A 13,519-nucleotide genomic window follows, 5' to 3' on the forward strand; every position below is an offset into this window, starting at 1 on the left:
GTTGTTCGATCTCATTTTCGTAGATTGGTCTTCATGAGCTGCAACACACTCATGGTGAATTAACTACACTTTTTCAAGTAATTTCCTTGACACTTTTCTCATACATACATAGGCTTTTTCGCTTTTCAATGTCAAATCTGCAACGTACATAAGTGACCTTCATAGTTGTTGGTAACGAAAGGCTATGTAGCACTTATCATCAACACCAGATGGACTGACATTATTTCTATCCAGCAATTCAATCTTTGCTTGTTTCGTCCATCTTCGCATTATATATGACTCAGGTATTCCTTGTATCTTCTCTTGATTAAGTGCTTTTAATGTGTGACAACATAAAATACCTTTGAATTCAAACATTTTGCACATACATTCAATTGTTTCGTTGTCAACATTGTACGTAATATGTGTTTCTTTTCTTTTTGGTTGCTCTTCGCCCTCCCATATAACATGGTATTTATGCATATTCTCATATTACATATGTCCTTCTATATTGTAATTCATGACCTGTATAACCTCCTTCTTAGTTCATTCAAATACAGTTAGTGTATACAGATCTGCAGGTAGCGTCAAAATTTTCATGCCCAAAGTTATAGGGCGGGTGTTGAAGCATTTCACATCTTGTTTAATCTCATTCTGTCTAAGACCGTCTACAAATAATTCATATTGTTCCATGAAGCAAAACATTATTAAACATGAATACAAGGTTTTTTTCAGTGTGGCATGCATAGATTCAGCTCTTTGTGTGCTTATCATACTTGCACAAAAGTATTGTCTTCCATATGCTAATGCCCACTTCTATTTGTCTGCATATAAATTTTGTAACCACACACAGTCTTTAAGGTCATACATCTGAATCATTTGCTCTCAATCAGACAGAAAAGTGACATCGTTCATGCTCTCAAGAACACACTTTCTAAACATTTTATCAAACCTTGTCTTCTCATTAAAAATGTTTCTTGTGTTCTTTGCTGCATTTTGAAAGATATGCCACAAACATAGGTAATGATGTGCATATGGCCATACATGAGACACTGCAGCCGCAATTGTATGATCACCATCTATAAGTACAGCTCCAAGGTGCTTCCCATTCATTGCCTGTGTAAATACTCTGAACAACCACTCAAAGGTTTCCTTGGTCTGGTCATACAAAAAAGCATTGCCTAATATGCAATTCCGTGAGTGATGGTTCACTCCGACAAACTGCACAAATGGCCATTGTTTTGTATTAATCTTCACTGTCGTATAAAAAACAAGCACATCATTGAAGCATTCATAATCTACTCTTGACTTTGAATCTACCCAAAACATATTCATAGCATACTCATCTTCATCCAGTTGCATTGCACTAAAAAAATCAGGGTCATTGCTTGAGTTCTTCCGTAGGTAATCAACCAAAGAACATATTCCTTCATTCTTCATGTTGTCTGACCTCTTCCTTTTCAAATGGTTTCTTAGATCCATAGGTGTGAATGGTACATTCTCGCGACCACCATCTATGTGCGCGCACAAATTGTATGTCTTCCTTGGTGCAATGTCGGCGCTATCATCTATTTCAGCAACTGTAGCATGCACTTTGGTTACCTTAACATAGGAGTCATAAATGAAGAGGTTAATCCATGGTTATGATCATTTATTAAAGTAGGAACTACATATTTCTCATTCGGAAGTCTTCTTAACACCATTCTCGCTGGACAGCTACATCTTGATTCTGGCTTGCTCCTTGTTGGATTTCCACTTGACTTCTTCCAACCTTGCTTAGAACAAACATATGCCTTTCTAACCATGACACCCTGTGCATTTTTTGCCCAAGAATACCTTCTAACACTGAAGCCAAGTTTTAAGGCATAATCATTGTAAAATTTGTATGCACCTTTCTCATTATTAAACTGCATTCCCTCTACGGGAACAAAGTCAAGTGTAATATCATGTAGACTTGAGGTGCTTGCACCTTTGTTAAGTGCATTGTCATGATTGTCTACCTCATTATCGAATTGCATTTCGTCTGCTGGAATATTCAAGTCTAGAGTGAATCCAATGCCTGCACTCTTCTTATCATGTGCATCACAAGTGCACATATTCACTTCTTCAGGTGCGTCGATAGTACGAATGTTTGTTGCTCCATGACTTTTCAGTGATTGAGACACATCATCTTCACTGCAACCAGTTGATATGCTCAACACTGTCATGAGCAAAACATCAATTTGCGTTAGCCAGCGCATATGTTTACAGCAATTCAGCAAAATATATTACAAATTGATAATAACAATCAAAACAATATCTCACAAATCAACACTGAAAAACAAATAACATCTTACAAATCAATTTACGGAAATTCAACATAATATATTACAAATCGAGATTAACAAACAAAACAATATCTCACAAATCGACACTAGAGAACACATAATATCTTACAGATCGATATACGAAAATTCAACATAATATATTATAAATCGATATTAACAAACAAAACAATATCTCACAAATCGACATTGGAAAACACATAACATCTTAGAAATCGATATACAACAATTCAGCATAATATATTACAAATCGAGATTAATAAACAAGATAGTATATCTCAAATCGACACTAGAAAACATATAATATCTTATAAATCGATATACGGCAATTCAACATAATAGCTTACAAATCGATATTAACAAACAAAACAATATCTCACAAATTGACACTGAAAAACATATAACATCTTACAAATCGATATACGGCAATTCAGCATAATATATTACAAATCGAAATTAACAAACAAAATAATATCTCACAAATCGACACTGAAAAATACATAACATCTTACAAATTGATATACAGAAATTCAATAAAATATATTATAAATTGAGATTTTCAACCGAAACAATATCTCATAAATCGAATCTAGAAAATACATAATATCTTACAAATAGATATATGGCAATTCAGCATAATATATTACAAATTGATATTATCAAGCAAAACAATATCTCACAAATCAACATTAGAAAATACATAATATATTACAAATTGATATACGGCAATTCAGCATAATATATTATAAATCGTTATTAACAAACAAAACAATATCTCACAAATCGATATGCATGTTACTGCAACCGCAATTTGCATTACATTGCATATACTGAGTGAATGGACGATATCAGATGGGGTAGAGGCCCTTGCTCGCATTTGTAACCAAGCATTCTTGTCAACAGGTCTCAGCGTCTTACAAATGTCTTCAAGTTTCCAACTGTTAAAACGATCAAATCTATCTGCAAAAACAAAACAATGCCTTAATGACACTCACGACGACATACGTTCTTCAACAATAGCATGATGACATGGAAAGGTACTCACCACGCTTTAATGGCACTTGTTGGAATGTTTGTGCGTCATTGTTTTTTTTTTATGATGCCTAACAAAAACGAAGAAGAAGAGAAGACTGTAAAAAGAGATGGCCTACAAATCTCCCTATGATGCCCACCAATGATCGAACCAGTCGTTCGATTTATAGTTATCTTCACGAGGTAAGAATGGACCCAAAAAAGTTTTCTATCTAACACAAGACAGGAACGAGAAGGCAGCCATGTGTTGTAACACAAGCTAAAAACAAAGGTGGAATGTGCAAATCTATTTACGGGGAGCGGGAGGACATTTTTGTCCAACGCATATCTATCTTACGGGAGGACATTTTCGTCAAAAGCATATCTACCTTTTTTATATGTTATTTTATTATAAAGTCATCGTGGGCAACATTGGCATATGAATTATTGTGGGTCCTAAAATATTCCTTCGTACACACCGGAACACGCAATTTGTGTTCCGGGGAGAACACACAACACCCTCTCGCTTTGTGTGCTATGAAAGCTTATGTATGTGTCTAAGGGGACCAAAAGGATACATTGAAAAACATAGACTGATGTATTTTGTGCGGGATGCAACCACGTAACCTGGTCTAACTTGGCCTCGCCATTGGCATTGTCAAATGTGATCTAATTGGATAATAAAACATAATCAAATTTAAACATAAATATGGATGCCCCTTAATCCGACTAGCCTTTTATGCTTACTGAGTTCAAGTTCACATATAATCAGATCCACAATTTTAACTTGGTCCATTATCCCCACAGCAGATGGGCATTACCAAACACAAGTATATGGGTTTTAACTAGTCAGATATCCAAGCTGAATCCATGTCTTTGACATCTCTAACCATTAAAGAACAAAAAATGTGAAGATGTACCATTCAAACAACTATATGGAAAAAGCTACATTTCAACTAAGAGCTTTAGAACATGTACTTTCGGTCTCTCTAACTTCCTGCATTCCTTTCTCCTGCTGGAGGCTTTTATGTCGTTTTATCTTTTTAGATAGTTTTACAAATAAATCAAACCCTGTAGAATATTATTTGAGACATTTTTAATATCTTCAAACACGAAAAAAGATGGTTCACACTTTCATTTGATATGAAATCACAAAATTGGATGAGGAAATGAAAAGAAAATAGAAATTACCTCCATAATAAGAGATATGACTACTCTTATCTCTATGCCTATCTGTCACATACAGGAAAAGAACAATGGTTGATGAAACCCAACATCATAAAAAAATAGAAGTTGGTTGGATGAATATGATATTAAACATCACATCATAATGAAAGTCAACAATTGAAGTGTTTACAGAATAGGTGATTTAGATTTAGATTTAGATCAGCAAGTATAAAAGAAGAATAAAAAAGCCAAATGACGCCATAAATGATACAAAAATTGAAGATGTAAAACAGAAATACAAAATGTATATATTCTTTAGTATACATTGTTATAATAAGAAGATATCTCTAAAAATTCAGAATGACCACTTGGTTCAATTGACCTTTTAGCTGATAACTACAGTTCACTAGGACTCAAAAGAATTGCTTTAATAAATTGGAACCATATGTAGTCAGAATAGAGTTGGATATTTCTTGAGCAATTCATTATCTTACACTTCATTGAAAGTTGCTATACAAAGTAAATATCTGAAAGACATACTTTTGCTCCCTTTGGCATTGCAAACATCAAGATTCCAAAGCATTCATGCTTTTCTTGAGAATTATCTGGAAGTCTTCATGTTATTTCATAATTTCAATGATTTGAATACAAAATCATTGATTAGTTCTTCACTTAAAGTAATTTATAACTAAGAATATTGAAATAAATGCAAGAGAAAATTCTAATAATTTGCTAATGAACTTGCAAATAAAGAATTACCATTAGCTCATTAAACTCTAAATATCATCAACATTTATAGCATTTTTATCTTCTACTTCACTTTCCTATTAACCAAACAACATAGATTTTATCAGCGAGTGATAGTAGCAGATAAAAGACTGATTAAAAGATAAAATTCACCATATCTATATCTTCTAAGAATGTTTAACACTATGGGTCCTTCGATGATGATGAACCTATAAATGAAAAAATAATGCATTAGTTACACATTATAATATAAGCATTCACTAATTATAAAATTATTATTTCATTACCTTGTGCTTCAACCCACAACCAATTTTGAGAGCACATCAAAGCCTCTACTATAGTTGGAAGAAATCTGCTATGATGTGGACTCACCACCCTCTCGCCTGTACTAAAAGCAGAATCTGAAGGAACTATGGAGGCAGGAATAACAAATATATCTTTTGCAAACTTTTGTATAAGAGGATACTTGGAACCACTTGACTTCCAAAATGATAGTATATCAAAATCTGTAGCTCTTGGCATCATCTCGTCTTCTAAGTAGTGTTCCAATTTATTAAAGTCAGAAAGATCATCAGTTAGTGAACATTTGGATCAAATACTTGATTAAGGAGGAGGAGGAGAAAGTTGAGGTTCATTGGTGTTGTTTCTTGTTTTTTATATTTGCTAATCAACTCCAAACAAAGATTATTAATCCTTGTGATTTCATTTAAAGCCGCATTATCTCCATAAATCTTTTTGTAATAATACTCCAACATGCACAACTTGTATCGTGGATCTAAAACAGTGGCCACTTCCATAATACCATGGATCACACTCCAATACTTATTATAATTTTCTAACAGTCTAAGCACCATGTTTTTCATATCTTTTGGATCACTAGGCCACTTAGTCATCTCAACTCTAATTCTACAAATAGCTGGAAAGTAGGCATTTGTTGTAGGATACTTTATACCTAAAAATAATTTCGTTGCATGATAAAATAACTATAATTTCTCAAAATTATCTTATGCGACCTCCCAATCCTCTTCTGTCAGACAACGCTTATAGTGGAGATCTCGATATGTCAAACGAGCAAAAACATCTTTATAAAGCAAAGTAGTTTGAAGCATGAGAAAAGATGAGTTTCATCGAGTGTTAACATCAAGAGCAAGTTTCTTGGTAATTAAAATATGCATCTGATGGGTAGCCTCTTCAAATCTTTGTATTCTCATGGGAGATGATGTCTAATAAGCAACAATATCACAAATTATTTCAATTCTTTATTCAATTACAGCCAACCATCTTGGACAATCAAGTTGAGAATATGTGCACAATGCATATAAAACAACCGCCTATGTAATATTAATGAACCAAATGGAAGTTTATCTAATAAAATATCCACAACTGCATCACTAGTGGTGCAATTATCCATCATTAAACTTATCAACTTCCTATCAAGGTTTCACTTGAACAAACAATTCATCAAACACTCAGCAAAAACTTCCTTAGTATGTCAATAAGGTACATATAAAAACCTAAACATAATATAACGAAGGTGATTAAATATTGATATTGGAAAAACATGTTAGTAAGGATTGAAAAAAAATGGATTGACATTGACAAGTACCTTATGCTTCAACTTTACAAGCTCTAAGATATATCAATGAAGTATGCAGTGATAGTCATGTATCCCTTCTTTTGATTGGTAAATGACTACATGTCCATAGTGATGGAAACTATATTCTTAGTTTTTTCCAACTTTATTGTCTTGTTTCATTCCACATTATAAATTTTTTGAATTTCTTCACAGTGTTTCGAGTAATCATTTTGAACAAGGGTTGAAGAGTATTAGAATATTTTCTAAACCCATAATGATCAACCATACTAAGAGGATATTCATGTAGAATAATCAAGAGGGCAATAATAGTGTCAGATCTGCAAAAGAACCAGATCAGAGTCGTCCCAATGACAATGTTGATCAGATTCTTCTCGATAGACACTATTCTATTTTGGTCGAACCTCGACTAGGCCAGAACAGGCTCATACAGATCGATTAACGTGACCGGCAGCCCTGTTCCAATATATTACAATCAAATCCGTTGAAATCGAGTTACTGATCTTTATCTGATCAAATATACAAGCTGGTTAGCATGATCAAGCACATGTTGTTAGGCCTGACCGTGCTTTGTTGAGTGATTCTGAGTTCAGCGTCTCATGATTTGAAATTCAGACGATCGGTTAAATGTCGACAGGCATGTGAGCAAAGCCGGTCATGTTGATCGAATCGATGTGCGTGATTGCTATGTTGTGTGTGTCATTAACATAGTTCTTGAATTTTCTTTTCGTTGGTTATATACTGGTAGTACTGGTATACATTAACTATAACCTCATTAGATTAGTAATTCATATTTAGGTTATTAACAGTTGCTTTTAGTTAAATGAGTTTAGCTTATTCCATACATGTTTGGACGCAGTTAGATTGAGTAAATCATATTCACGTTTTTTTTTTTTTTTTTGAAATTAGTTAGTTGCTTGAAGTTGTTTTAAGTAATTAGGTTGTTACAAGCTTTAGTAAATTTATTTCATAGTTTGTTAGCTATTTACTCCATGTTAGTTTAGATTGCTCATAACTTGTTATACAGTTTGTTAGTAGTTTTGCTAAATTGTCTTTTAGTGTAAGTAGTTTGTTTAGTTTTTTTCAATTTGTTTTGCTTAATTTTTAGTGAATTAAGTCTTAGATTTGGTTTTGTTTTGTTTGTTCTACTGCGTTTGGTGTTTTTGATTTTTGCAAGAAAGCGGTAAGACATGCGGGGAGCCCTCAAAAGGCCCTTCAGGCCCTCAAGGAGCCAAGTTCAAGAAAACAAGCATAACCTCAAGGGGACTAAAGACTCGAAGCACTGAAGACTCTTTTCCTTTCTTTTTAGATTAAGCTTTTATTTTATTTTATTAATTCAATTTGGGGTTTGTAATAAAGTACTGTTATTTATTTGTTTAAGCCCTCTGCAGAGGGGCGCACTCCCTTATTTATTTAATTTATTTCTTTATTTTTGGCAATAAAGAGTATTTAATTATTTGCTTGAATACAAAGTATTTTCCCGTTTCCAGAGTTTGACCCGGACTCCACCACTCGTGTGAGACAGTTTTTATTATTTGATGCACAGTTTGCACAAAAATTTTTATTAAAAATATCTTTTTAAAAATACTCTATTGAAAAAGTTGCATCAATGATTCATGCTCAATTGGTGCAAATCCAATTATAGTCATTGATTGTTTCATTCCACAAGCGTAGATTTAGTTTCTGCATTTCATTTCTTATTTTTTTATTGTATTCTATAATTAGTTAGATTAGAAATTAGTTTCACTTGCTGGAATTTTGATTCATTCATTCTTTGATTCGATTAATTGAATCAAAGTATGAAAATCGATAATTCTAAATTTCTGTTTCATTTTAATTGCCTGTCCGATTTTATTTTTAATATAAGCGGAGTTTTCAAATCTCAAATTGAAATCCGTAAATCGGATCAAATTTTTGAATGAATCTATTCTTATTTTAGAGAAATTCATCAAGATCTGATTTTGTTTCATGGACTGTCATAGAATTTTCCGGTGACTTATCCAGAAAACTCTAGTAATTTTGTATGTTTCTTTCTATATTTTTGTTGCATTTTGTTTTTAGGATATCTGAAGCATTCGGATTCTGAATTCGAATCCATAAAGTGGATTGGGTTTATGAATGAATCTAGTTTCAATCTAAAAATTTTTGTTCAGTTCTGATTCAATTTGATATACTGACACAACTTGATACTAGAAGCTGTCAGAAATTTTTTGAGCAATTTTCTCTTTCTATAATTTCTTATTCATTTAACTATTTTAGAAGTTTCGCATAGAATTTTTCAATTATGTAAATTGGATACGGTTTCTATGCATGTAATGATTCTTGCTACAAATTTTTAGTAGGAACCAAATTTATTTGCTATATTGTTCTATGATTTTCCCAAAACTGGTTCGGACAGGTTTGTAGTTTAGTTTGCTAACCCCTTCTAGCGTAGTATTTTGCATTTCATGTTTGTGTGTTCACTTTTTGCAGGTGGTTGCCACATACGGGGTGAAGTGTGTTGAAGCAGATTTGGATCACCCGTGAAGGAGCAAAAGCGAAAACCCCATTTTCTATTTTCTTATTTTTTAAATTTCTAGTTAAGTAGGGCCTCAAGGCCACATTCAAAGTTTGTAATTAATTTTCTTTCAGCACTTGGGTTGTAATAAGTCTTTGAGCATTTCCTTTTTATATATTTAGTTACTTTATAATTTTTTTTATACAATAAAGCATTCATTTGCTTGGAATACAAAGTTTCTCAAAATTGTTCCTTGAGTTCAACCCAGATCTCACCCTAGTGTGAGCCAGTTTTTATTATTTGGTTTCTGGCTTTCACAAACCATTTTCACAAAAATACATCTTGAAAATCGATTTCATAAAACTTACACCAAATTTTTGGTGCAGTTGCCGGGGAACGACTCTTGAAAAATGAGTATTCACTTTATTGCCACTTGTTTGTTTATGTATTATCTAAGATTGTTAGTTTTTCTTTTTGTAATTTAATTAGGATTGCTAGTTTACTTTTCTTGCACTTTTATTAGGATTATTAGTTTGTTTTTGTTAATTACTTAAGATTGTTAGAACCACGTTGTTTGCTATTCATAGAACTAGTTTACTTTTATTGCCCGACCCACCAAGTAGGTGACCCATTTCATATGTAACCATGCATGATTTGTATCGTGCATGTAGATTTATTTTTGCAAATTAATTTCTTGGGTGTAATTGTGTGTTTACTGCTTTCTGTTTTTTCTGTAATTGTCTGCTTCGTGGTTTTGTTGGTTTGATAACGCTTGCACACTAGACTTCGGTAGAAGACCACTTTAGGATGGTTGCTACACCGATCTCTACCTAAGGTGTATGCAAGGACGATGCTCGCAAAATCTTGAGCTTGTTTTAACCATAGAGGACCCCGAGTCCCTAATTAGGAAAGTCCACTGATCAGGCTACATTGTCGAAGATCAACAACTTACATGTCTCCTTAGGGAATAATTCATTCCAAATGTTTACACCACTGCCTCCTGTATCACGAGACCTGATGTGTGATCAAATCAATTTGAGATTAAGGTCAGTGTCATACAGATGTCGCCATATTTTTATGGCCTTAGTAATGAGGACCCATATTGTCACCTTGACAAATTCCTTGAGATCTGCTCCACTGTGCAGATCCATAACTTTAAAGATGACGCTTTGAGGTTAACTCTATTTTCTTTCTCCCTAAAGGATAAAGCAAAACACTGACGTAAATCCTTAGATACAGTTCGTATTGCTAACTGAGAGCAAATGCAAATGAAATTTCTTAAAAAATATTTTTTCATTGGCAAAACAAATCAATATCAAAAAGCCATAACCAGTTTTCTTCAAATAGAGAGAGAAAAATTTCATGAAACCTGGGATAAGCTAAAAAACCTAGTTAGGAAGTGTCCCCACCATGAAGTGCCTAAGTGGCAGTTGGTACAGTACTTTTATGATGACCTAATTAAGAAAGACATGCAAATGGTAGATTCATCGTGTTGGGTTATGTTCATGCTCAAAAGTGAAGACGAGGTATGGACCCTATTCAAAATATTGAGTGAAAACTAGATGCATTATGCCTTATCTTCGAGATTTGATAGGACCACCTCTGCCTCTAGTGGTCCTAAAAAGGGAGGGATTTTTAAAGTTGGGTCCAACCAAGAATTGCAAATCAAAGTAGAACAGTCGGCTGGAAAAGTAGATCAACTGCTAACCAACTCAACTTTAATAAATCAAGTGAGTAAAGTGCGTGAGCTATGTGTCATCCCTGCACACAATGTTTCTAACTGTCTGGCAGCACCGCTCTATCCTGAGTTTGTTCAGGAGCAGGTGAATGTTGTCCAAGGTTTTGCCAGATCGATGTATGATGCATATGTACCTACCTATAATTGGTGATGGCGAAACCATCCCAACTTTTCATGGAGAAATCCACAAGACCCACCCTACATGCCTTCCCAGACACAGACCAAACCAAGTAACTTTCAACAAAATTACCAGAGGCCCACATTCCCACATGCTCCTCCTCAATTTAGCCTACCTTCTCCCCAAGAACCCACAGCGAGCCAATTTTTTTAGGAGAAGCTCCTCAAGGCCTTCTTAAATATAAAGGCTAATCTCAACTCCCATACACAGTCAATAGCGAAGCTAGAGACTCAAATGGAACAGTTGGTCAAGGCATTAAGCAAGCGCATCGAGGGGAGCCTGCCTAGTCAACTTGTGCCCAACTCGAGGGATAAGGAACCCATGCACCATGGCCTGCACATGACAAAGTCTCATCAAGAGCAGGCCAACTCTGTTATGACCTTTTAGAGTGTGAAGGAATTCCACCCAGTCCAAGAGACAACTGTAGAACTTAAGGAAAAGAATAAAGACCAGTTGAATTCTTCTGCTAGGCCCAAAGAAAGCAGCCAGGGCTCATGGCTTGCACTTTCTTTTTCGTATATTCCTAAAGCTTCATTTCCTCAGGCCTTAGAAAAACTGATTGCTTTTGGCAAGCAGGTAGAAAGAATGCAAGAAATGCTTGAGATATTCAAGCATGTTTACATAAACCTCCCTGTGCTAGATGTCATTCAACAAGTTTCCGCATATGCAAAGTTTCTTAAAGAACTTTGCACACAAAAAAAAGAAATCTAGATCTCTTCCCAAGAAGATCTTCCTCTCTGAACAGGTGAGTTCGGTGTTTTCGCACCAAGCCCCACCTAAACTTAAAGATCCAGGGGCACCAATCATCTCTTGTGTCATTGGGAATATGATCATCGAGCGTGCCTTGCTCGATCTTGGGGACCAATGTAAACATATTGTCGAGTTTCCTATATTACATTTTTGGGATTGAGGATCTAAAACCCACCACGACCATTTTATAGTTGGCAGACAAATCTACTAAGATTCCAAGAGGAATCTTGGAAGATGTGTTAGTCAAGGTCGAGAACTTTTATTTCCTTGTGGATTTTCTCATTTTGGATATGAAAAGCACTAATGTCACTCACAAAACCCCCATCATTCTTGACCACTATCAACGCATGTATTAATTGTTGTACTCGGGAGATGGATGTTTATTCTGAAAACAAACACTTAAGGTTGAACATATTTGATACTGCCACGAGAGCGACAAGACATAACAAATGCTTTCATGTGAATGACATCAAACGAAAGCACTCTGATCCACAGTTGGATATATGTACGAATAAAAGTTCGGTATATGGCTCTTCATCGTTAGAGATGTGTTTGCACGAGCTGCACAATGATTTACAATTAAATGTGGATGCTAAGTGCATTCATAGTAAGAAAAAAAACTATCACAGGGTGAAAAAGGATCGAGTTGGAGGCAATGTAGTGGACAGAGAAAAAGATGAAACCATTTACTTTAGACCTCCCGATTGAGCATGACCTCGAGTCCGATCTCATGGATAGTGAAGGGTAACCAGAGATCCATCTGGCTGATGACGTAAAACTTAGTGCTCGTTGAGAGGCAGCCCATCCTAGTATTATAATTTTAGTAGCTTTTTTGCTTATTTGTTTCTTTCTTCTTTCTTTATGATCATAAATGATAGATCATGCATACATGTCATGATGAGTTACAGGTGTTAGGACAGCCTAGAGTTTTGTAATATGAGACATTTTATTAAGGGAGCTCTAACATTTATATCTGGATGTATCTTCTCTCACTGTCCTATGTTCTTTATGTGTATTCATGCATTCATATAATTTCATTCAAGCATGGGGGAGTGTCACTGAGGATAATGACATTCAAGCATAGAGGGAAGGTATGATATACCTAAAAAAAAAATCCATGTATAAATTTTTTGAAAAACTCATAAAAATTAAGCATTTTTTAAGTAAAAGTTTAACAATATATGATGGTTTTTTCATATCTTTGACATTTTTGAGAAGAATTTTAAGCTCCATGTAGATTTTTTTTTTCAAAATCGATTTAAATAAAAAGGTTACTTGTGTGGTGTTTGAGGAAAATAATTGTTAAAGTCTATTATGATTTACATAAATACAGATGCGTTGAATTTTTTTAAAAATGAGCAATGTTAGCAAAGAAAGAAAAGTAAGAGCATACAAATACTATTTTGACACTTCTAGCTATAGCACATTTAAAAGAAAGATTCAGGCACAAGTTGAAGTGCTTGCACTTATGTGATTGAATTCCTAATCATTGGGTTTAAATATGAGTTAAAGTGTTAGTACTCAAGCAAATAGG

Source organism: Nuphar pumila, chromosome 8 (genome assembly GCF_984573655.1).
Source record: "Nuphar pumila chromosome 8, dmNupPumi1.hap1.1, whole genome shotgun sequence".
Taxonomy (NCBI): Eukaryota; Viridiplantae; Streptophyta; class Magnoliopsida; order Nymphaeales; family Nymphaeaceae; genus Nuphar; species Nuphar pumila.